Source organism: Tiliqua scincoides, chromosome 1, assembly GCF_035046505.1.
Source record: "Tiliqua scincoides isolate rTilSci1 chromosome 1, rTilSci1.hap2, whole genome shotgun sequence".
Lineage (NCBI taxonomy): Eukaryota > Metazoa > Chordata > Lepidosauria > Squamata > Scincidae > Tiliqua > Tiliqua scincoides.
Window position 1 is genome coordinate 258,813,880 of NC_089821.1, and position 23,925 is coordinate 258,837,804.

The 23,925-nt window shown below is 44.0% G+C and overlaps 1 pseudogene; it reads right to left on the minus strand.

The window, feature by feature from the left end:
- Nucleotides 1–1,220: 1,220 nt before the first annotated feature.
- On the minus strand, nt 1,221–1,340 carry LOC136637782 (5S ribosomal RNA; annotated as a pseudogene).
- Between the last annotated feature and the right edge of the window lie 22,585 nt (nt 1,341–23,925).

Genomic DNA, 23,925 nt, shown 5'->3' on the forward strand with positions numbered 1-23,925 from the left:
TATGTATATTCTTTTAACAGTGATAGTAAACGGGACTTACTCCTGGGTAAGTGTGGATAGGATTGTTAAATATTTTCCTGCTTGATGATGTCACTTCCGGTCATGGCATCACTTCTGGTGGGTCCTGACAGATTCCCATTCTAAAAAGTGGGTCCCAGTGCTAAATGTGTGAGAACTAAGCAATACTGAAACAAATTGAAAACACTGGTAAGCCAAAGCACAGCATGACAGTCTGATACTAGCAGGTGCTTTTCCCTGCTACTTATCAATACAGCTGTGCAACATAATGGCAGATGGGTTAAAGGAGCCATGGCAGAAGATGAGCAAACTGCAAAGTGTTACACAAAGGACTGCTTTAATTGGGAGTCAAGAAACCTGGCAAGATCGTTCTGATGAACCTCATATCCTCCATCTTTGTGTACTTGGGGTGCCCATATTTTATTGACACTGACTGTGCTGTTGGATGGAAAAGATAAATAAATTAATAAACAAGAGTTGTCTGGTTCAACACACAAACATATAGTAAGAAGTTCCAATTTGCATCTTTGCTGGTTCATTTGGGTTGAACTGAAGGGGGGAGTATAAACACCCCAGGAAAGTGTTCCAAATTTCATATCGATGTCCACTGGGTGTGCTCAGAAGTGAATCGTCAGTCCAATCCTATCCAGCACAGGAGCAGTGGCACTAAATGGATCTGAGCAGGCTGGAGGTCTCCTCAGAGTAAGGGGACATTTGTTCCCTTAACCTAACGCCCCAGCCTGCTCAATGGGGCTGCTTGAGTCTGTGCCAGCTATTTCGCTAGCAAGGACTCAAGAAGCCCTGTGTTGGGCTTCTGAACCCGACCCAGGGAACAGGATTCAGCAGAGGAGGCTTCCGCCAGTGCCACCCCCATCTTGGGCTTGTTTCTCTCCCTGTTCCATCCTCTGTCCGCTCTCTCCCTACTTTCCCCACAACCCTGCACCACGTGATGCTTACCTTACCTCTGGCAGTGACCAGGCTCCTGCTGTGGCATCGATGGAGTGGCGCAGGCCTCCCCACTGACGCTGTTGTGGTGCAAACGTGTCTTATGGCATGTTTACGACACCCAGCGCAAGGGCTGAAGTGAGCACTGAGGCCTCATAGAATCAGACTGTCTCTTACCTTTATTTTAAACAAATTAGTTCTGCACTAGAACATGGTTGGTTGGTTGGCAACCTTCAGTCTCGAAAGACTATGGTATAAGCCTACAGCACCTGGTATTCCCAAGCGGTCTCCCATCCAAGTACTAACCAGGCCTGACCCTGCTTAGCTTCTGAGATCAGACAAGATCAGGCATGCGCAGGGTGACAGTTGCTGCACCTTATTAGTTCATGTACACTGCACTAAGCCAGTTCTCGCAGGCAGACTAAAACCAAAGCCTGGTTCCCAGAGACAACCAGTGAAATGTTAAATTCGCATCTGGACTGTACCAGATGGACCACTTCAGGCCACAAATGGGGCTAACATGACATGGATGCTGCTCATATCAACAAATTTTAAAATCCCTAGGTTTGAAAAATTAGATATCAAAGTGAGAGGTTTTCACCTTGCTTCTCCCTGATATGCTCATGTTCTTTTTTGTATAAAGAAGCATTCAGCCCTGGAGCCACCTTTGACCAGAAGTGGTACAGTCCAGATATAGCTGTAGAACCATCTTTTCTGTGGTTTGTTAGAAGAAGGCCCAAACTTATCAGCTCTGCTGATGGTTTGAAAAATAAAGGAGCCTTTTGGTATCTAGACTAGTACTTATGGCGGCATAAGTTTTTGTGGGCTAGAGTCTGCTCTGTGAGATGCATGGAGTATCAACATATGTAAGGTCGTGAAATTCATAAGGTACAATTCTGTGCAACGTTCAGCTTCAGGATAAGCATAGTGATCACTAAGAACAATAGAAATTGATAACACAAACTTCCTTACTTTGCTGTGCCATTTAACACCTGTGGTGAGGAGAAAACACCTTGTTGTCTTGATGGAGCCCTAAAGGTGTCACACAAAACAACAATCATTCTGACTGAATACCTTCCAAAACACACTGCAATAATACTTCCTTTAAAACAGGGGTCTCTAAACCCCGGCCCGGGGGCCAGATGCAGTCCACGGAGAGCCTCTATCTGGCCCACGGCCAGCCTCTGATCCCCTGAGAGCCTCTGGCCCAGTTGATCAAACACAACTACAGTTGTGCTTGTGGGGTGGGGGAATGAGGGTCCATTGAAGTGTGTGTGCTTTATTTCTTCGGCTGTGTTGGTGCTTGGAGAAATAAGGGACATTTGAGCCCATTCATTCATTTCAGTCATTCATCTAAGTCCCATCTCTAATGTATTTATTTAAATTTTGTATTTAAATTTTGTATTTCGTGACAGTGTGCCAGGTATTTGATGTGGCCCTTCGACCAAAAAGTTTAGAGACCCCTACTTTAAAACACACTGTAATAATATTTCCTTTAAGGCATGAGAACGCTTCTTCACAACATTTTTGTGTATTATTCTTTCCTGAAGACGACGGACTGCAATAGGCATCTCAAAGTCACATTCATATATTTCACACTAGGAGACACTGACGGGTAGAGAGAGACCCCACAGTTCATTTCCACGCCTGCCACCATTCCCATGTTGCAAGTTTTGTGGTCATACTGCTAAGCCACCCTGACCAATATAAACATTAACGCCCAGAGTTAGCATAAAAACATCATTTCAGCAGTACTAACGACGCATTGCCTTCCTGCCAAGTTTGCCCTCAGGATCTTTTGTATTAGCATCTCAAAGATGAAGGAAACCCTTCGTTATTCAGGCAATGGAGCCCCCCCCCCCCCCAAAAAAATCCCTTCTTTCACTTCACAGGCTGCAATCCTAAATTCACTGACTGAAGCTTAAATCCCACTGAGCTCAGTGAGATGTACTTCAGAGGCCTCTGCTGGCCATTGTATCAATTTTGGAATTGCTCTGTCACATGTGGAGGGAAAACTAAACACATACCTGAAGCAACATGGCCGTTACCTCCCCACCCCTGCTCTCCTACCACCCACCCACCCTCCCCACACCCTCCCAGACCCCCACGCCAGCCAAGCATGGTTGGCGTGGACTTACATTGTTCTGTTGGCGCAGAGACTGGATACAGCTTTTGCAAGATGGTGCATGCCTTTACCTCTTCAGTTGTTCCAATATCATATCTGGGGAATCACATCCACATGGTTGAGCTTCCAGGTGTATTTATGTAACATTAAAACCCATCTATGTACTGAAGGCAAGTTATGTGCTGAAGGATAGTTGCTGCTATCACTCCTGCAGATGCTCCCAGCAATATGTAAAAGTTTGTATCTGTGTGATTAGGATTCTTTGTGTATTTGTCTAACATGCAGGCAACCCCTGGGGCAATCATTCAGTTTGCAACAGTCTTATTCTATATTAGCTTAATAGTGCATCTACCCATTTCTGTCTACAGAAGGTCTCTTCATTCTCCAACGAGGTCTTTTGTAGTTCTTCCACAAAGATCTCGGCAATATGTGGCAGCGGTGTGCTGCAGCTGCAAAGAAGGCGAACACAATTTTTGCTTGCATTAGTAGAACCATACCTTCCAAGTCGTGAGAAATAGTGGTTCTACTTTACTCCACCTTGGTGAGAACTCACCTGGATTACTGTCTCCAGTTCTGGACACCACACTTTAGAAAAATATGCAGGCAAACTGAAGTGGGTTCAGAGAAGACCAGAGGATTGGAGAACAAGCCCTATGAGGTAAGGTTGAGGGAACTTGGTATGTTTAGCCTGGAGAAGAGAAGGCTGAGAGGGGATATGATAGCACTCTTCAAATATCTGAAGGGCTGTCATGTTGAAGAAGGAACAAATTTGTTTCAACTGCCTCTGAGAGTAGAACTATATCCAATGGGTACAAACTGCAAGAGAGAAGATTCCGGTTGGACATCTGGAAGAAATTCTTTATGGTAAGGGTAGTTCAGCAGTGGAACAGATTGCCAAGGGAGGTGGTCGATTCTCCATCACAGGAGAGCTTCAAGCAGAGGTTCATCAGGCAGCTGTTGGAGATGCTTTGGCACAGTGATTCCCAAACTGATGGGTCATGACCCATCAGCCAGGGAAGCACTTGTCCTTGCCCCTTTAAGGGGCAGGGAGGGGGGAAGGCAGCAACATGATCCCCAGGATTGTGCTGTTGCCGGGGAGGAAGGGAGTTTTTTAAACTTACCTGAGGAAGTTTTGGCCTCTGGGGTGGGGGTCGGTGCAGGGAGCACTGCAGATGCCTCTGCAGGGCTCCTCAACCCTCCAAAACAGTTTTAAAAAATCAAAAACTACTTCCAGTTTTCAATCAAAACAGGAAGTTGTTTTTAATCTCTTTTTAAACTGTTTTTGGAGGCTTGGGAAGCCCTCTGCAGGGCTCTTCAAACTCCCCAGGAGGCCAGCACTCTCTCAGGAAGCTTAAAACCCCTCCCCCCCAGCAGCAGCACATCCTAGGGATGGCATTGCTGCCATAGCCCCTTCCCCACACACACTTGTGGCAACTCCCTTGTAGGAGTTTCGGAAGCACTGCTCTAGGAGAATTTCCTGCTACATGCATGGGGTTGGACTACATGACCTTGGGTCACTTTCAACCCTATGATTCTATGATTGATCAAGGAAATGTACATGCTTTGTGCAGCCAAAGCATGTGCTTTATCACTTTGCTATGCCCCCAGCCAGCCAACCTCTATTTCTCAGAATTAACAATTGATGAATCCTCAATATAATATCAAGATGTGTATGTGAATGTCTGAAATTTCCCCTATCAAGGCCTCCAGCTATCTTCTCCCAAACAAATCTAAAAGGCTGTTCTCAGGTTTCATGCCTCCCCTGAGTACTTTTTATTGTACCATCCTCTTCATCAACCTTATTTTCCTTCTCCAACCCTGTCTTCTCCCTGTTCTCCAATGGTACTTTCAGTTCCCCTTCCTCTTCATTATTTTCACATGCATTCCTCATCCTACTTCTTCATCCAACCCCAAATGTGGGGTATTCATCAAGCATAATAGTTCCAAAGAATCATTGTTGTACAGACTAGATAAATCCTATCTCACCCTGCTTTATTTTCACAGACATCAACAACCAGTAGTCACAGATGATATTTTTATTCACTGAATGTCTGTAGTGTTCAGGCACTTCTGCCCATAGTTGAACTGGGCCAGGGGGCTTGCACTGTTGACAAAATTCAGGTAAATGGTAGCAAAGGGATTACTTCACAGTATCTCCACTAGTGTTTCCCGGGGCTCCCCCTGTACATAGATGCTCCCTCTGTGAATGGAGGAGTGTTCTGCTCATGCAAGGATGCCCTCCCCTTGAGTGGGAAGCAGACCTCCCTCCAAGGAACTCTTGAGTGAGCAGAATTCTCCATGCAGAGAACTTCTGTTCTTTCCATGAAGAAAACTTCGGTTCACAACAGAAGTATAAGTTGGGATGCTACCCCAAGTGTCTAAAGTCAAACCTGGGCCATAATTCCAAGGAATCATTTATCCAATCCAATTCCAAAACCTTTATTGGCATGAACAACAAATTGAAAACACAATAAAATACAATACAACAATAATAAACAATACAATGGCTGTGCTGCCAAGGAAAAGGTCACAGGGAAAGGGAAAGGATAAAGGGGAAAAGGCAAAAATAAAATCATGGTAGAGGATTTAACTTGGAGGCTGCAGATAAAAATTCTGCTACAGCACTTGTGGTGTCAACAACCGAGTCACTCGGAAACATTTATCTGTGAGCAAAACCCACCATATGCGCAGTCTGAATGTCCCAAGCCATCTTTTCAGCAGCCTCTTTGGGAGTGGAAACTGTAGTAGACAGAGCTTGAAAGGAAGTTCGGCTCTGTAGGCAGAGCTGTTAATTGTGCATAATTCTTTCTTTGGACTGCAGCTTTTGCCCACAGAAGAGGACTGAATGATGGCTTCTTGCCAATGACCTGTTGAAACTCCTTTCTAGAATGAAATGAGTAATTTATCAAAAGTTGGAAACTGTAGAACATGAGTGATGCTTGCTGACTTCAGTGAAACACACTCAAGCCATTTTTTTTCATTCGGCTCCAAGAGATACCGTCGGTATTTTGACCTTCAGTTTTTTCAAACTAGAAACTTACCTGCAGCTGACACAAAGGGATTTCCCTGCTTACTAGAAATAAATCTTCAAGTCATATTTAATTTTTAAAGGTCTCCCGGGTTATAACTCCACCACTCTGGCGGGGGAAAGTCACCACTCAACCGCCTACACTGATCAATAAAATATCGGGAACAGGATTTAGAAGCACCAGCTTCTTGCCAGTTACACTTTATGAAAATCTAAATTGACTCTGCTCTCCAACAGTAGTTTTTCTTTCTTCCAGGCTTAATGACCTCATCATCATTATCAGCAAAAGGGGAAAGTCACTTTATTTTTTCTGCATTTTCTGCATCTTCCTTGTAGTCAAAATAGCAGGGGCTTTAAGCTACAGGTAAGGGGAACAAAAACCCACCAAATAGTATTTAACTGACTCCTAGGCCTGCTACTGCTACCATTACTGCTGTTCCAGTCCCTACTCCTGCTACAAGTTGCTTATTTAGATTCAACACCACACTTGATGCTTTATGGAACTTGGGAGTGATCTCACATTCATGATCCAAAAGGTGTCTGTGACAACTGTGCATATGTCTGTTGCAGCAGCCCTGGACACAGTGTGGGAGCTAGTGTGGGCTTTGCCATGGTACCGCATGAAGCACTGGGGCAAGGTTTAGCAACTGCTGACCCAGAGGCCACATCTAACCCAAGACTGGCCATCTGACACCTGCCCAGAAGGCTTGCAATCTATGGCAGCTTGAAGTGAGTTGAAGGTCTTATTGTAGAGCTGTCATGCCTATTACTGACATGTATTTTCTTTCTGTCTATGGCACTGGTTTCTATAGTGTGGATCAGAATCCACTACTGATTCTTTCCTGAGATTATTTTGGGTATCAGGAATTGGAGCACCAGGTCTACCCCATTGTGTCCTTCTAGACCACTTTGCCAGGGAGGGACTGGGAAGCTCAGTGCTATGATGGTTCCAGTTCTACCTGGAGGGCAACTTCTCAAAGGCAGTTCTGAAAGTGTTGTTCAAGTCTGTACAGAGGCAAAACTAGGGCAGAGCCTGAGGGGCACCTGCCCCAGGCGTTACACCAAGGGGGGGGGCACATGAGTGCCCCTCAGGCTCCACCCTAGTTACACTGGCGGTGTCACATCCCTGTTCCTTCCCCTTCAAAGGGGAGCCCAACAGGAGAAGGAATGGGGGCTGCAGAGCCACCACTATGAGCGCTCCCTCCTCTGTGGAGAACCGAAAGTGACATCATGACGTCATGCGGCATCGCGTTGCGCCTCTGAGTCTGTGGCCTTTAACCAATGGGGTCCCTCAGGATTCCATTCCCACCCCCACATTATTTAACATTTGGGGCAGTAGCCAAGTCCAGCTAGTAATGTACCATAGGTCAGTAGACCAGAGAGAAAGAGAGATTCTCTGTTTCACTTTTTCAGATATTTGGGATTCCTACAGAAGCTATTATTGGATTATCTATAACTGCAAGATAAATGGCTTCTAGGAACAGTGAGCCTGAAAAAAACTATTTTCCTGATGAGTTAATCATATGAAAAGTTGAAATATTTATCACATATATTTATTAAAATTTTATTGAAGAATAGGATTTTGGCAAGGAAGACTGGAGAAAAGAAATTGAATAATACAATATTTTTTGAATAATAATGGTCATTTCAGTGTGTTGCTGAAGGTGAATTTTATTCAATGTTTGAAACCTGTCTAACTGGCAGTGGCTTTCCAAGGCCCCTACCGGTTCTCTGAGTTTTAGCCCTTTTCCATAGATTCACAGATGTATGCCTGATACTTTAATTATTCAACTGGCCCCATGTGTCCAAAGACACATGTGTGTCCTGGCTCCTCCCTTTGCTTACCCAATAAGCATCCCAAATCATGAATGGGGCAATTCAGATGAGCTAAGTCCTTTAAATGCACTGCTAACTGCTAACCTTGTTTTAGATAGGTTTAGTAATGCATATGGAATCAACAGCTTCCCCTCACTACATTAGGAGGATCTGTGGGAGAACCAAAGGGAGGGACCAGGATGTGCGCACATATATTTTTTAACATATGGGGCCAGTTGGACCCCAAAAAAGGCATTATCTGAACCTGCCCTTTTATTTTCTTTTTTACTCACTTGAAGGTGGAAATGTAGTTTATTTTTATCTAGCACCTTGACCCACTGTGGTGAAGGATAAAAGAGTAGCAAAAGTATGTAAGCCCAGGTTTTATGTAGCAGATCCCCAACCATGGACTTATGGAATGGCCTTAACCATATCACATTGTGTCAGCACACTCTGATAGTCTGATGGGGGAGGGGGAGGCGTCTGGCCCACTAAGCTAGCAAGCAGCCTGGTAAGCACTGTACACTCAGACCTCAGAACCTGCTTCAGATCCAATGGAAAAAAGTGTGGAACATCAGCCTCTGTGACTGGTTGCCTGTATGACTGAACACTTTGGATTGGCCAGGCCTGATATGGATACAGGGTACCAGGCTTTGAACAACAAGAGGAGAATCTTTTGCTTGCTGCACTTCCAGTTCTGATTTATGATGCAAGCCCCCCACGAAGAGCTCAGTGATGGAGCACAGGACTTGTAAAGCAGAAGGTCCCAGGTTCAGTCCATGGCATGTCCAGGCATAGCTGGGAAAGACCCCTTGTCTGGAACCTGGGAAGCTAGTGCAGACCACTGCTGAGCTAGCTGGACTGAGGGTCTGCCTCAGTATAAGGCAATGTCCTGTGTTCCTGAGGTTGGAGAATATATGCTGAGATCTAGATTCAGGAACAACCTCCACGGCTGTGGCTTAACTGGAGCAATAGGCTATTTCGTGGATGGACTCAGTTGTACCACATGTAAAATGCCATCACCCAAAAAGAGCTCTGATAGCATGCAAGTCAGCATGCAGTAGGGAGTCCTGGTGGGAAGGCCTGCGCCTTCCACCAGTGAGGGAATCACCACTCGCCAGAGGAGTTAGGATGACAGGGGAGGCGGGAGGGAGCAAAACCGGCTGGGGAGGGAGGTGAGGTGGGGAGGCCACGGAAGGGAGAGGATCTGTCATGGGCAGCCTGCAATGGCTCTTATCCTTTCTGCCCGGTTTCTCAGCTTGGACTTGCACTTGCAAACTTGTCAGTCCAGGTCAGATGAGACCCATTGTGGGTTGGGAGGTTTACATGGGGGTAAGGGATTTTACAATCCCTTTTCCGCACTGTAGCCTCCTGGCCCATCCGCCCCCATTAGGGATGCAGCGTTTGCCAGTTTGGCATCACTGTGTTGCTGGGAACATAAAACTGGGCTCCAAGTCTATGAGATGCCACAGATAGAAGAGTGATTTGTATTTTTAACAGATTCTCAGACGTATTTCTCCAAGGTCTTCCAAAGTCCTAAATTCAGCACCAGTTGTCTCGTACCACTTTCCAAGCAAGATGTGAATCCACATTTTAGGTGAGAGGTTGTTTGCTCAATTTTACAAGGTAAAATGTATTTATTTATAGAATGATTCCCTGGCTTTCTACCCTGATAAAGGCACTCAAGGTGGCTTACAAATAAAACAATATTAAAGGCATTGATATATATGATAAAACAACACAATAAAACACTATAAAATGTAATAAAAAATAAATAAAAATCAGGGGTGAAATCATGGGATACAGGGGGAAGTGGAACTCTGGGAACACTGTCAGCAGCAGTGATGACATCATAAGCAGGAGTGCTCAGGTGCTACTTTTGAAACTTTGTTCAAAAAGTCTTTAGCTGAGAATTATTGGCTCTGCAGATAGACAGCAAACTGAGAAATCTGCCTACGGCCACATATTCATGTCTAGGCCATCTTTCTCAAGGGAGTGATAGTATGTAGTTCATATTACATCAAGGCTACAATCTAATTCAAATTCATTTGGGTGTATGTCCTACTGAACACAGTGGGACTTCCTTCTGAATAAATATGCAGAGGCTAGCACTTTAACGTATTTTTATATTTATTTGGGATATTTTAAATCTCAATTTTCAATTTGTATACATTTTCAAAAAAACAAAAAAAAAAAAACCATTGCAACCCACTCCAAAAGTTATAGATGGAAAGAGCTAGCTCTTTAAAGGTGCAATCCTAACCCCTTATGTCAGTACTTTCCAGCACTGGCATAGTGGTGCCAATGGGACATGTGCTGCATCCTGCAGTTGGGTGTCATTCACGGAGGCCTCCTCAAAGTAAGGGAATGTTTGTTCCCTTACCTCAGAGATGCATTGCCCTTAAGTCAGTGTTGGAAAGCACTGACATAGGAGTTAGGATTGTGCCCTAAGTGAAGTATGATAAGCTTCAAAGTAGAAAGGAGTAGCAGGAGATAAAAACACTCTAATAAAAAAATTATGTGATATGCTTTGGGTAAGGGCCAGGCAGCCCAATCCTAAGCTTCCCAAGTACCCAGGGATGCAGCGATGCCAAAGTAATGACCGCTGCATCCAGTGGGGCCAGGGAAATACTGCCAGGTCTCACCAAAGTAAGGGAACCTATGTGCCCTTACCCCATGCAAGACCCAGGCGGCCCCAATGCGTCTCCTTGAACCTGTGCCCGCTATTGAGTGGGCACAGATTTGAGGAGACTTGGGTCGGGTTTCCTGGCCCAGGAGGGGGGTTGGATATGGTAGCAGGGCCTGTTGCCATCTCCGCCCACCTCCTGGGCCTGCTCCTCCTCTCCCCCCACCCTCCCCCATCTGGTTCTGCCCACCCTCCTGCCTGTCCTGGAATGCCCTTCCACTGGCTGGTGGTGAAACTTACTGCAGGCAGCTGTAGCCACGTGTCTTTCAGTGCCCATAACTCCAGCGCAAAAGTGCCTTACGGATCGGGCCCTCAGTAAGGTGTGACTACTGGTGCTTGTCATGGTGAGCTCCTGCACTTTAAGATGTACAGTTATTCTACTGGGTAAAAGGACTTGTCTAAAGGGGGAGGAGAGGACCAAAGTATTTCTGACACCAGCACCAAATAGAAATGTGAAGATGATTGCAAGCACTGCAATTTTCTTTCTAAGTCTAATGGGTTATAACTCTTGACATCTTACAGTTATGCGTAAAATGGACAGGCAATTTGTTGTGAAATATATTTCTTATGAAAGGCATTCATTGTTTTGCTTGCTGCTGCTGGAAGCACTTTTTCTCAGTGTTTACAAGCTTTCATTTTCTCATGAACTGCCTCTGGTGAGCCATTGGAATCCCTCATTTATTTTTTATTTTAATATATTTTTACCCCGCCTTTCCCCCACTGCCGTAGGCATCCAACATTTAGGCATTATATGTAGCAACAGCACATAGCGGGCACTCAAACCTTACATTTAGATTGGATTAGAGCATTCAACCAGACAGCACTTCTCCATTTTAAAAGAAAGTTTATTAAGGGTAAAGAGTTAATTCTCTCTCAACGTAAGTGCTACTCTCATAATTCAGTGCACATGGCAGTGCATGTAGCAGATGAAAAAAGCTTAATGTGTGTCGACTTTCCACTTCTAGTACATCCCATGCTGCCCATGTGCCCTTGCAACCATGTGCTGAATCCAAGTTTTAATGTGCAAATGACAACTCACATGACAAGTGGTTTGTACTGGGATGTCAGAAGTAGAATTTAGTACATGACAACAGTGGTCTAGTTTAACATATGGAAGAAAAGCAGCAGGTTCTTTAAACATGTTGGTTTGCCTTCTTTTTTCACAAACTGTACTGAGCAGAAGCCTGAAACAGGGTGACATTGCAGCAGAGAGAAGAGGCTTTAACATTCTGCCCCCACTGAGATACTGATTCCAATCGTGTGCTATTTAATTACAAAAAAAGCTTCCATTGGCTTTCAGCTGAAGCTTCCCCCCAAAAAAAATTAAAATGAAGGGGAAGCGACGGGGATCAGACCCATCACACAGTGAGACAGTGGGGCAAAATGTTAAAGACCCCTACTCCCCACTGCTGTTTCACCCCATTTCAGGCTCTTGTTTGCTAAAAACAAACAAGAACAACTGGGCCATAAGTCCAGTATTCCTCCTAAGGGGCCCACACCACTGTGTGGACCCCTTCACTGGCTGTGTGGCAGCTTCTCAGTTTTTCCAGAAGCATGGTGATGTTACCCCAGACTTCCAGGAATGCTGAGCTGCGTGGCGCTCAGCCCGGCTGGAGCAGCACAGCAACATGGCCATGCAGCTTAAAGGGAACAATGGCCAGCACAGGCATTCAAACTAATGTGTGCTTTGGTAGGAAACATTTCCTAGTGTTGGCCTTAACAATAGGCCCTACAGTGAGAGGAAACTGTTCCATTGCTATATGTACATGTCCTTTTTAAAAGGTGAGATGCCTCAGGCTGATGAGCCACCAGAGGTTAGGCATATCTTACAGTCTCTACATACTGAATTGGCCATTAAAATTGGACCTCAGGCTTTGAACAACCATTGCATTTCCAATGCATGATTCCCTTCTCAGAGCATTAAGCTGCTTCTGCTGCTGTTTTGTATGTGTATGTGGAAACTATGCTGCTTTATTCCATTATTCCACAGCAAGCACAGCCATATGGTGGGGAATCCTTGTTATGCGGTTGAAGCAATTTGATGACCTTACCAACCCTGAAGGACAAATGTGGCTTCCTGACCCAGCCTGAATTGTATTTCATGACCTGGCAAGCTCAACCAAGTCAGATAACAGCAACAGAGCCAAGTTTTCTTTCAGTGGGATCAGCGGTTGGGGCCTGCCTTATGAATAGAGAAATATAATACCGCTAAACACAAATCTGCAAACAAATAGATGAGCCAGGAGCAGTTGCACCCTGGGTCAAATAATATTTGAGAAAGACTGAGCTAATAAATTAGTTTGAAGAGAGGAAGCAGGATTCCCAGATGGCAGGAAACAATTTGAGACAAGCTGGGCTATAATTAGCTAAGTTGTGGTGGGATTTCTTTAATAATGATGTGATGGCATGTTCTGTTATCATTAGATCTGTGCCTATTGCTGACTTCTCATAATAGCCTCGCTGCCATCCAAAAAAAGGCTAATGAACACTTGCTTGGCAATGAATGGCTGACAAAACAAGCAATGGTTTTGAATGGAAGCCATTCATAATGGATGGGAGATCCCTGTATATTGCCTTCAGCCTTCCATTAAAACAAAGAAGCTACAGGGCTTATTGCCCACAAGTATCTGCTATATGGATGGTACCAGTGGCATAGCTAGAGGGGCTGCAAAGCACGAAGTTTTGCAGGGAGCCTCCCCACGGCATGGAAGCTGTCCCTCCCCCTATCATTCGGAGCCATTCGAGGCAGGGGGAGCAAAATGGAGGCATTCACTTCTGTTTTGCTCCTCCCAACCGGAATGGTTGCAAAGGGGAGGGAGAGGGCTTGCAGACTTCAAGGAGGCTCCCTGCAAAACTTCATGCTTTGCACTCCCTCTAGCTATGCCATTGAGTGATACTACTGGTAAACGAGTACTTGACATTGCATGAACAGTTTCTGTCTAGACTGCATGCTACTTTATGATGGGTGTATGACGTGGCTGTCTCTGCCTGAGTCATTCTGTGGAAGATTCACCCAGCCAACTCTGGGCAGGAGGGATATTTGTCGACAACGTGGCTACATACGACATTCATTGTTGAAGACTACAAGAGACAGAGAGTTCCCCGTCCCCCCCAATGATGACCCAAAGTCATCAGGGTTCTTGAGCCATGCAGGTCAGGTCTGAGCGTTTTACTTCCTGTTCCACTATGGCTGATCACTAGGAAGGGTAGCTGCTGGCCTATAGCACCTGGATATGACCATTGATGATGGTAATCCAGAAGGGCCACCATGAACTAACCCAATAGTTATCAGGCAGGATAAGAGTCCCGTAATATTGCCCTTTTGAACAGAATGGTCATAAGTATCCTTGAGACAATTTAGATTAAATGCTTGAATGCTCTGGCAAAAGTGTTATAAAGATTAGTAGGTAAACCTGTCTTTAAGTAATGAGTGACATTCACAGAGGATAGATCTGTCAATAGTAATTGATGGTTATATAGCTATCATGGCTGCTACATAGAATGTCTAGGTCCAGAGGCATTATGTCTCTGAATATCATGGTGGGAGTGGGGAAATGGTAGAGAAGGGCTTTAGTTTTCATGTCTTGCTTATGGTTTTTCCCAGTTACTTTGGCTGCCACTGCAGGAAACAGGAAGCCAAATTAGATGGCCTTTCAGTCTGATCCAGCAGAGCTCTTTTTATGTTCTTATGAGCACTCTTCCCCCTAAGGTGCATGACCGTATGGCCACACCACTTGAAGGCAATCTCCACATAGCTACGAGTTTGGTTATCTGTAAATCAGTTATAATGTGTGACATCATCACTGACATCATCACTGTCTGGATGTCCCACCCTGCAGCCACAGAAAGGCTCTGTACAACAGCAGGGATTCTTACAGGGAACATAACTTCTCTTGGATAGGATTGGGCTGTATTGTGGATTCTGTTGTAACAGCAGAAGGCATAAGAACATAAGTACAGCCCTGCTGGATCAGGCCATAGGCCCATCTAGTCCAGCTTCCTGTATCTCACAGTGGCCCATCAAATGCCTCAGGGAGCACACAAGACAACAAGAGACCTGCATCCTAGTGCTCTTCATTGCATCTGACATAGCCCATTTCTAAAATCAGGAGGTTGCACATACACATCATGGCTTGTAACCTGTAATGAATTTTTCCTCCAGAAACTTGTCCAATCCCCTTTTAAAGGCACCCAGGCCAGATGCCATCACCACATCCTGTATTAAGGAGTTCCACAGACCAACCACACGCTGAGTAAAGAAATATTTTCTTTTGCTTGCCCTAACTCTCCCAACACTCAATTTTAGTGGATGTCCCCTGGTTCTGGTGTTGTGTGAGGTACTTCTGCAAGATGCAGCAGTGCTCTGCTTCTGCCGCTGGATCCCGCTGCACCTACTGGAGAAGGTAAGGCAGCAGTGGGAGTGAGGTGGGTGGGGAGAGAGCAGATCCTGTAGCAATGGCTCACACTGGATTCTATGCCATTTTGCAAGCCTCCCTACTTCCTTAGTCTCCTTGGACTTGCTCCAGCTACAAACCCGCAACAGGTCTGAAGAGACCCATTGCGGAGTGGGAGGCTTACGGAGGGGGGTAAGGTGAAGTTCCTGTTCCTCTCTGAAGCTCCCAATCCCCCACCTCTGGGTACAGTGTGTTCATTTTTTGGCATGGCTGAATAAACAGGGGAGAGTAGGTTAGGCTTGGGCTCCTGAGATCCTAATTTCTGTCCTTGGGATCTATAACCACCAACTAGCATCTTTGCGCAATACCTTGGGTAAAGAACTAGCATAGAGCATCTTCATGAATCTTTTAAATTTCTCCTTTGAAAACATATAATTGTCACACAAGAGAGAGAAATACATTCATGTAGTGCCAAATAATGCATCAGATAGCAGTCTGTTAAAAAAAAAAAGAAAGCAAGTACAGTTCTAAGACATACTAATGAGTTGTTGAAGACAACTTTCCCTATTAAGGCTGTGTTCCCTTCTTTGGAATTGGGAGCTGAATGCCCATAGATTTTTTTTCCCCTCCAAATAATTTCTGTCCCTGTTTTAATTCACTGAAGTTCTCAACTAAGAGCTGATCTCTGTGGCTTCCACCAACTTCTGTTCAGCAATAGCACTGAGAAGAAAGATTGTGCTCTGATCACCATCACTCACTATCACAAAACTTTTCTGTGTTGCCCAAGAGACTTAAGAAACAACAATAATTCCTGTACTTGGGGGTATACATTTGTCATGGTGAGGGAATGCAAATTTTATGGCAAGACAAAGAAGGCAGTTCACTGAGTAGCATATAATAGTTATTAACTTTAAGAACAAGACAGTTTATATTGACACTGAACAAAGCAGGTGAATATAAAGTAGATGAATGGATAAAACACTAAACAAACAAGCCCAAAATGAAATCTCTGAAAATATATCTGAATAGGTCTACTTTATATGTATGTCCTTTGCAGCTGTACTAGAACCTGTTAGATCTCTGCTTCATCTTCATGCATTTTAAGACACAGCCAGCCCAAGATCTCCTGGGGGGGGGCATGCAAAATAATGCCCCCTTACACAATGATGTACCAGTCTTTGGTCCTCCCACTCTTCAAAATTCAACCCCAGCCCAGCCCTCCCCTCTATATTCCTATCTCTCCCCCTCTTCCTTTTCAAATTCAAGAAGTAGGGGCAGTTGAGGTAAGCGGACAGAGATGAGCACCCCTTATCAATCTGCTGTCTGACAACTGCTCTGGGTGGCCACATGGATGGGCCAGCCCTTTTCTAGTAGCCAATGAAAATTGCTGCCATACAATCGACTGATTGGTCTGGAAGTATCTGCTGCTGCAGCTTTGCTAAAACTCCTCAGGGACGAGCCCAGGCAGTGCCTTGCTGAGAGAGCACAGGATCCAGGGTGAAACTGCATGGGTTTTCTAAAAGAAGAGCGGGAACTAATATGTCATCTAAATGAAAAACCCATATATCTACAATGCATATATTAATCTTATATCCGGCTGTTCTTCAAAGAAGCTCTGAAGTCCCTGGTCCCAACTCTTATATCATTACAACAACCTATGAAATAAATTAGGTTCAGAAATAGTGTGGCTGACACAAGGTCAACAAATGAGCTTCACGTCTGAGTGGATCTCCCAAGTCCTAGTCCAACGTCCTAATTCAGCATTTCTCCAACTGTGGCTTAGGACCCACTAGGTGGCTCGCGAGCCAATTTCAGGCAATTTCACATAGCACCTAACTCAGCCACCATTGAAAATACAGAGCTGAAAATACAGGGTATAGCTCTGCTGGGCAGAGCAGGCTCCTGGTGGGAGACAGGCATGGTGCTTTGCCCTAAATAGGTGGGAAGATGGGAAGCTGGAATAGGGGAGGGCTGTGAGGTTGGAGGAAGGGTACAAGTCTGCATTCTTCTTGACTTCCAAGCTGGAACATTTGAATGCCAAGCTATGCAAAATAACAGCAAGAGCACACCATGTAATGGGATCTTTGCTGATCATGGCTTAGGTTTGAAGTTAAACTGATGATGTCACTTCTAGCCATGACAGCAGTTCCAGGTTAATGACACCACTTTTGGTAGGTTCTGACAGATTGTCATTCTAAAAGTGGGTCCTGGTGCAAAAAAATTTGAGAACCTAGAACATAAGAACAGCCCCACTGGATCAGGCCATAGGCCTATCTAGTCCAGCTTCCTGTATCTCACAGCGGCCCACCAAATGCCCCAGGGAGCACACCAGATAACAAGAGACCTGCATCCTGGTGCCCTCCCTTGCATTGGCATTCTGACATAGCTCATTTCTAAAATCAGGAGGTTGCACATTCACATCATGGCTTGTAACCCATAGTGGATTTTTCCTCCAGAAACTTATCCAATCCCCTTTTAAAGGCATCCAGGCCAGATGCCGTCACCACATCCTGCGGAAAGGAGTTCCACAGACCAACTACACGCTGAGTAAAGAAATATTTTCTTTTGTCTGTCCCAACTCTCCCAATACTCAATTTTAGTGGATGTCCCCTGGTTCTGGTGTTATGTGAGAGTGTAAAGAGCTTCTCTCTATCCACTCTGTCCTTCCCATGCATAATTTTGTATGTCTCAATCATGTGCCCCCTCAGGCATCTCTTTTCTAGGCTAAAGAAGCCCAAACGCCATAGCCTTTCCTCATAAGGAAGGTGCCCCAGCCCAGTAATCATCTTAGTCGCTCTCTTTTGCACCTTTTCCATTTCCACTATGTCTTTTTTGAGATGTGGCAACCAGAACTGGACACAATACTCCAGGTGTGGCCTTACCATCCATTTGTACAACGGCATTATAATATCAGCCGTTTTGTTCTCAATACCTTTTCTAATGATCCCAAGCAAAGAATTGGCCTTCTTTACTGCCGCCGCACATTGGGTCAACACTTTCATCGACCTGCCCTAATTGTTACACCACACTGGCTTTCTTCTCTATGTCTGCATTAGTATTCTTAATAGATCATCTTTGAGTCAGGGTTGGGATTTTTACTCATATAGAAAGATCTCCCATGTCGTCATGGTTATGGTTTCTGCAAGATTTTTCGAACTCTCCAGCTCTGAGTTGGTGATATCAGATAGCTGATCTCCTTCTCACTTTGCAATGAACTCTCCTAACATGGCCTTTGTTTGAATCTGTTTAACCTTCACTGAAGTTTCCTAAGTTTAAAGTAAACTGCCCAAGAGCTGGTCATGTGACAACAAAACATTTTGCTGGCAGTACACTGCATTTTTAAGACTTCCTTTTGGGCAGTTTTACACATGAAGCTTAAACCGACTAAGTTGCGGTAAAGGAGTGCATTCTCTTGGCACTCAGATTGACGGGGAAGCCATTTTGGAGTAACAAATAATAAATGATGTTTACTGTGGAGCTTCAGAACTGTGAACTAGAACTTTTCTTTTTTAAAAAAAACATTTTGAAAGCACCATTAATTTTAAAAAATACCTTTCATTTTGGTTCATTGGCACCACAAATAGTTTCCATGGGAACATTATTTTCAGTGGCAGGAAGGGTTCATTTTGCAATGAAATTATGGAAGGCAGTAAAACCTGTGATTAACGGTTTCATCAAAGCATGGAACGTTGCCTGCAATTGGCCCCATATTGCTAAGTCAGAGCCAAGGGGTACCAAGTAATCAAGGCAGCAATGGGTGGGATGTTATATATGGAGGCACAGCTGGTGCAAAGCCAATTCCAGAGAGACGCTAACCTTCTGCTAAACTGCCAGAACTTCAGTGGGTCAGAACTTGGCTTCTTTGGGAGTTGCAGCTGCTTGGCAGGGAGTCCACAGCTTTCAGGATAAGTTGGGCTTTTGGATGGTAAATGGAGATACAGAGTGGGATAGATTCAGTGCCTTGCCATGAACCAGATATCGGATAATGGCTACCGATAAATAGGATTCCAAATAAGAATGGTGAATAATCAGCAGGATAATCAGAAGGAACAGGAAACTGAGCCATGAAAAGGATCATTACCAGATTACACAGATACGGAAGCTGACAGGGAACCAGTTGAAGAGGAACTCAAAAGAATACGTTCCAAAACCTATCAGTACAAAGTACATTATGTGTCCCTGCTAACTGAGCAAAGAGGCATCTTTTAAAGTGATCTCCTCTTATATTTCACAAGAGGAGAGCAACCAGTCTTCTTCACCCCAGCACAGCATGTTCTTCAGTGGCTGTTGCTGGTGTCTCTTTTAAATAGTGAGCCTCTTGGAGACAAGGAACCATATGTGCATTTGTTTAGCTATGTAAACCATTTTGTAAACTACTGTACTTTAGCTGAAAAGCAGTACTGTATATAAATATTATGAGTAATAGTAATTATACTGTGGCTTTTCATAGTAAAGTAGGATTGCGTCATGCACCATTGAACTGTATATGAAAAGATGTACCTTGCTTCAAAGCACCATCCCTTGTTTGGGGATCTTCTTGGTTCTGAAGATTCCACTGGATGTTTTTCATGAACATCCAAAGAGCCTCATAGATGTCTTTTATCCCGGATGCCAATACTCAAAATATTCCTTTGAAATAAGTCCTTTGTCCAGAAGTCCCTTTAAAATAATTTGACCTGGTAGCCTTGTAGAAACAACATGAACAAGCTACTTCTATGTAGTCTGGAGAAAAACACACAATAATCTGTGAATTTGCTCTTGCTCGGTTTGCAAGGTTACTGAATTTGCTTGGTTACTGTTTACAGATCTTTACTAAAAAAAATAGGTTCCCATGTTGAGAAAATAGCTAGAGGTAAAGGCTATAGCACAGATCAGTGGAGTAGAACAAGAAACACATGTTCTGTAATACAGGAGCTGGAGAATATGGACTTGAAAATGTTTTAAGAAATAAATTGGGTTTTTAGTTTTATTGAAATACAATGCATTTTATCAAATTGCTATATCAAAATCAGAACGACAGAATCCTGCCTTCACAGTACATTAGTAGAGTCTCCCATAATTCTAAGATCATTTGACTTGCACAAATTCAACTTCACGCAGTTTGCAAACTGGAAGGTTGTAAAGGATTGGGCCCTAAGATACTTACATCAGCCAAGTTCCACAAATTATAGTCATTGTCAATGAAAAAAAGATTCTAAATAAGTTTCTAGGGTTGCAATCCTATACACGCTTTCCTGAGAGTAAGTCCCATTGATCACAATAGGACTTACGTTTGAGTAGACATGCATAGGCTTGCACTATGAATGTGCCAGAAACCTCTGGCAACTTCAGCCATCCTGAAGAATCTGTGGAACTATGTGATGGGATAATTTCAATAACCAATAATAAAACTGTACGTCTTCATCTGGAGCGGTTTGAGATATTGGCATATTCTGTGTTGGCACTTAAACTGCGAAATTATGTGTACTTCAATGTCCCACAATCAGGTCTGTTTAAAGCTGTAATTATACACATACTTACTTGAGAGTAAGCTACCCTGAACACAGTAGGGCTTACTTCTGGATAAACATGAATATGCTTGCTCAGTTCTCAGATGCTCTAAGTCATGCGGTTATTAAGCCTAACCCACCAGAGCAATGGTTATTTCTGGAAATAAATTTCCTCTTTCTCTTTATTGATAAGGAAATAAAGCTATCACTTATCTGAGGATAAGCTAACTCTAAACATGAATTTTGTTGGATTACAAGATGCATATATGACTTTGTAAGATGATTATCACAAAAAAGAGCTCATATGTCTACTTACATAGAGACATCTGAAAAGGAATCAGCGTTTTTCATATCAAAGTAATTTTCATCCTACTGTTCAAGTTATGTTCATCCTACTGTTCATTAGCCAGATTATCCAGATTAATATAATAATTGTACTCATTATCCAGATATGTTTTCAGGAATGGATTAGGTATGTGTAAAGAGGAAACGGTTTATATGACAACATCAAAGAATCCTGTTCTTGTACCTGCAGCCTGCCCCCCATTTGCAACCTGCTTCAATGAAGAGGAGATGAAAAGTCCAGTGCTGCTCACACTGTATGTCCTGCTGTGCCAAAGTGATGGCAGGCTTTGAGCGCAGGCTTTCATGCACAGGCAGGCATCAAGGATGCCCTTCTTCTTCGGCTTCCAGAGACTTCCTCTGATGTTTTTCAGCATTTCTTTAATGAAACATTGCTTTATACTTATATGACCGGGACATGCTGAACAAGCTCCTCCTAGCTCCATTAAAAACTAAAGCACTAAGCCAAGCCATCACAAAGGTTGATCCTTTAGACCAGGGGTCTCCAAACTCTGGCCCGGGGGCCAGATGCGGCCCGCAGCAAGCCTCTTTCCGGCCCACGGCCAACCTCTTGTCCCCTGAAAGCCTCTGGCCCACTCAACTGAACATGACCAGAACTGTGCTCTGATTGTGTCTGGAGGGTCTTCTGAGGGCCAGAGAGGTTGAATAAATGAGCCCATTCATTCATTTATTTACTCATCTAAATTCCATCTCTTATTTATTTATTTAAATTTTATATTTAAATTTTTTTCCGGCCCTCCACACCATGCCAGATATTTGATATGGCCCTCTGGCCAAAAAGTTTGGAGACCCCTGCTTTAGACGTAGAAGAATGAAACAAATGCTTTCCTATATCCGATCCAACTCTGTTGAATTCGTTTTGGAGCCTTTGTTGACCTTGTACTTTAACGCCATGTTCTATGAATATTAAACTCTCATGAGCCACTTGCCCACACATGCTCACAATAATGCAAACAGATATTTGGAGGAGGTGTCAGATACATGTAAGCCAATTCCTACTTTACCTAGTTGTGATTATGTGCTGTGTTACGAACAAGTAACACAGGAGCAATCATCTGTTTGATTAATGGATTGCACATGATGCATAGCAAAAGAGAGGGGAAAATTCCAAAATATAATCAGGATTTTGCAGGCCTTTGTATAGGTGGTGCTGATTGGCTATAGTGCTGATTATACCTATTCATATTCAGTTGAATGAATGTTGTATGGGATCACTATCTCCAATATTGATTTTTATTTTTAATTTTAACTTTAATTTGCAGCCATTTGTTTATGCACAGCCATAGATGGGTTTGGGTATAGCAGGTTACAATTTTCACCCAATCAAAGAATGTTTATTCTAAAAATGAATTTTGCAGTTTGGGTTCATGATGTATTCATTGTTGGACCCAGTTTCCACATGCCATAAAGCTTTCCTGCTTCAATAGTAAATCCAGTAGAGATTATATTTCAGTACTCCTGTGAATGACTTCGCCAGATGATTTGCATGATTGTTAATGGTTGGAAAGGCCTGCACATCATGGGCCAGAGGCTCTGGTAGGTTGATTGTGTGCACTCACCACCATGTGCAAGGTTGAACAAGGTTGATACTTCCTCATAGTCACAGGCTTGCTATAATCTGGGACCACCATCTGCAGGTTTCCGGTGCTTATTTTTCATGGCCACCATGTGCTCCATGGTCATCTGAAGATACACCCATTCTTTTCTAACTAGATCCCTGTGTCAATATAGCCATATCTATAAACATTCTACAGTTTATTAGTTCAGCTGTCAGCTTTTGAAAATCAGTCCGTCTCCATGTTATCTTAGTCCTGTTTTCCTTTCCCATACACGATTCCCTTTTCCATACATGACTGACAAACTTACAGTTTACAGATAGGGTAGAATTATAATAATCAGAGCCTGTCCTTTTTCATTTGGAAGAAAAGAGTTAAGCTTCAATCTCAGCTGACTAGCAAATCTGGTTTAGCAAAGTTTATCTAAAGGAGACATAAACCTTGCCTGAAAGTTGCTTTGCTCTAGTGGTTCATCTTTTGCACTCTTGGAGATTGTACCTATCATTGACAAGAACATTGTTTAGAAAGTCTTCAACTGACCAGGATGGAGTCAAAAGGATCTGTAAAATGTGGAATTAACAATAGGGCAGCACCAGGGACACGCAGTGTGGGTGTGGCAGAACCACCCCATTTTAGTCCATGGGAAAGCACTGCTGTAAACAGGCAGGAAAAGCACTGGTGTAAACAGGAAGGGCAGCTGTGGTGCTTTTTCACTGACTACCATGGGGTGGTTCTGCCTCATCTGCCACACCTGCACCGCATGTACCCAGGCAGCACCCAATCTCATTGAGTTGCATCAAAGGTAGTCATGAACAAGCATAAGTGAAATTAATGAAACAAGGTGGTCATCCTGACTAACTTAAGTTCCATTAATTTCAGTGGGATTCTGTCATGATGACTAGCCCAATCCTATTCAGACAAGCACAATGGTACATGGACACTGGGACAATGTCAATCATATCCTTAGCCTGTCCTGGCAATGCCAACAGCACACTGACACCAGCTCAGCTAGGGATAAATGACAAGCTTGCCCAGGCAAAGCAACACTGGGAGAGCCTAGTAACACCCCAGCGTTCATGGAAGCACCAATGCAGCCCATTATCCATGGAACAACATCCTGATAGCAGTGCTCTCACACAAACCTAAGGAACACATTTTTGAGCCAACCAGTGCAAGGATAGAAGGATGACAAACACACACGTCTTTCCGTGGCATGCCTTCAAATCCACCTGGGGCCATTCCCCAGCTGGAAGGAACCCTTTTGGTAGAGGAGGAAACAGGACCAGTCACCAGAAGAGCCTCAACAAGCACAGGTAGCTCACTGCACAAAAATGCAGGCTGGAAGCCAGGAAAGATGGGTTTGAGCCCAGCCAAAGGATTTGCTCTAACCAGCAAAGTGCTCTCCTTTGCATGACTGGCCAGAAACACCCATGGCAGGGACAGAAGAAAAGGGACAGGCAGGCATAGAACGCACATTGGCCCCTCCATAAAGCTGCATTCTAACGG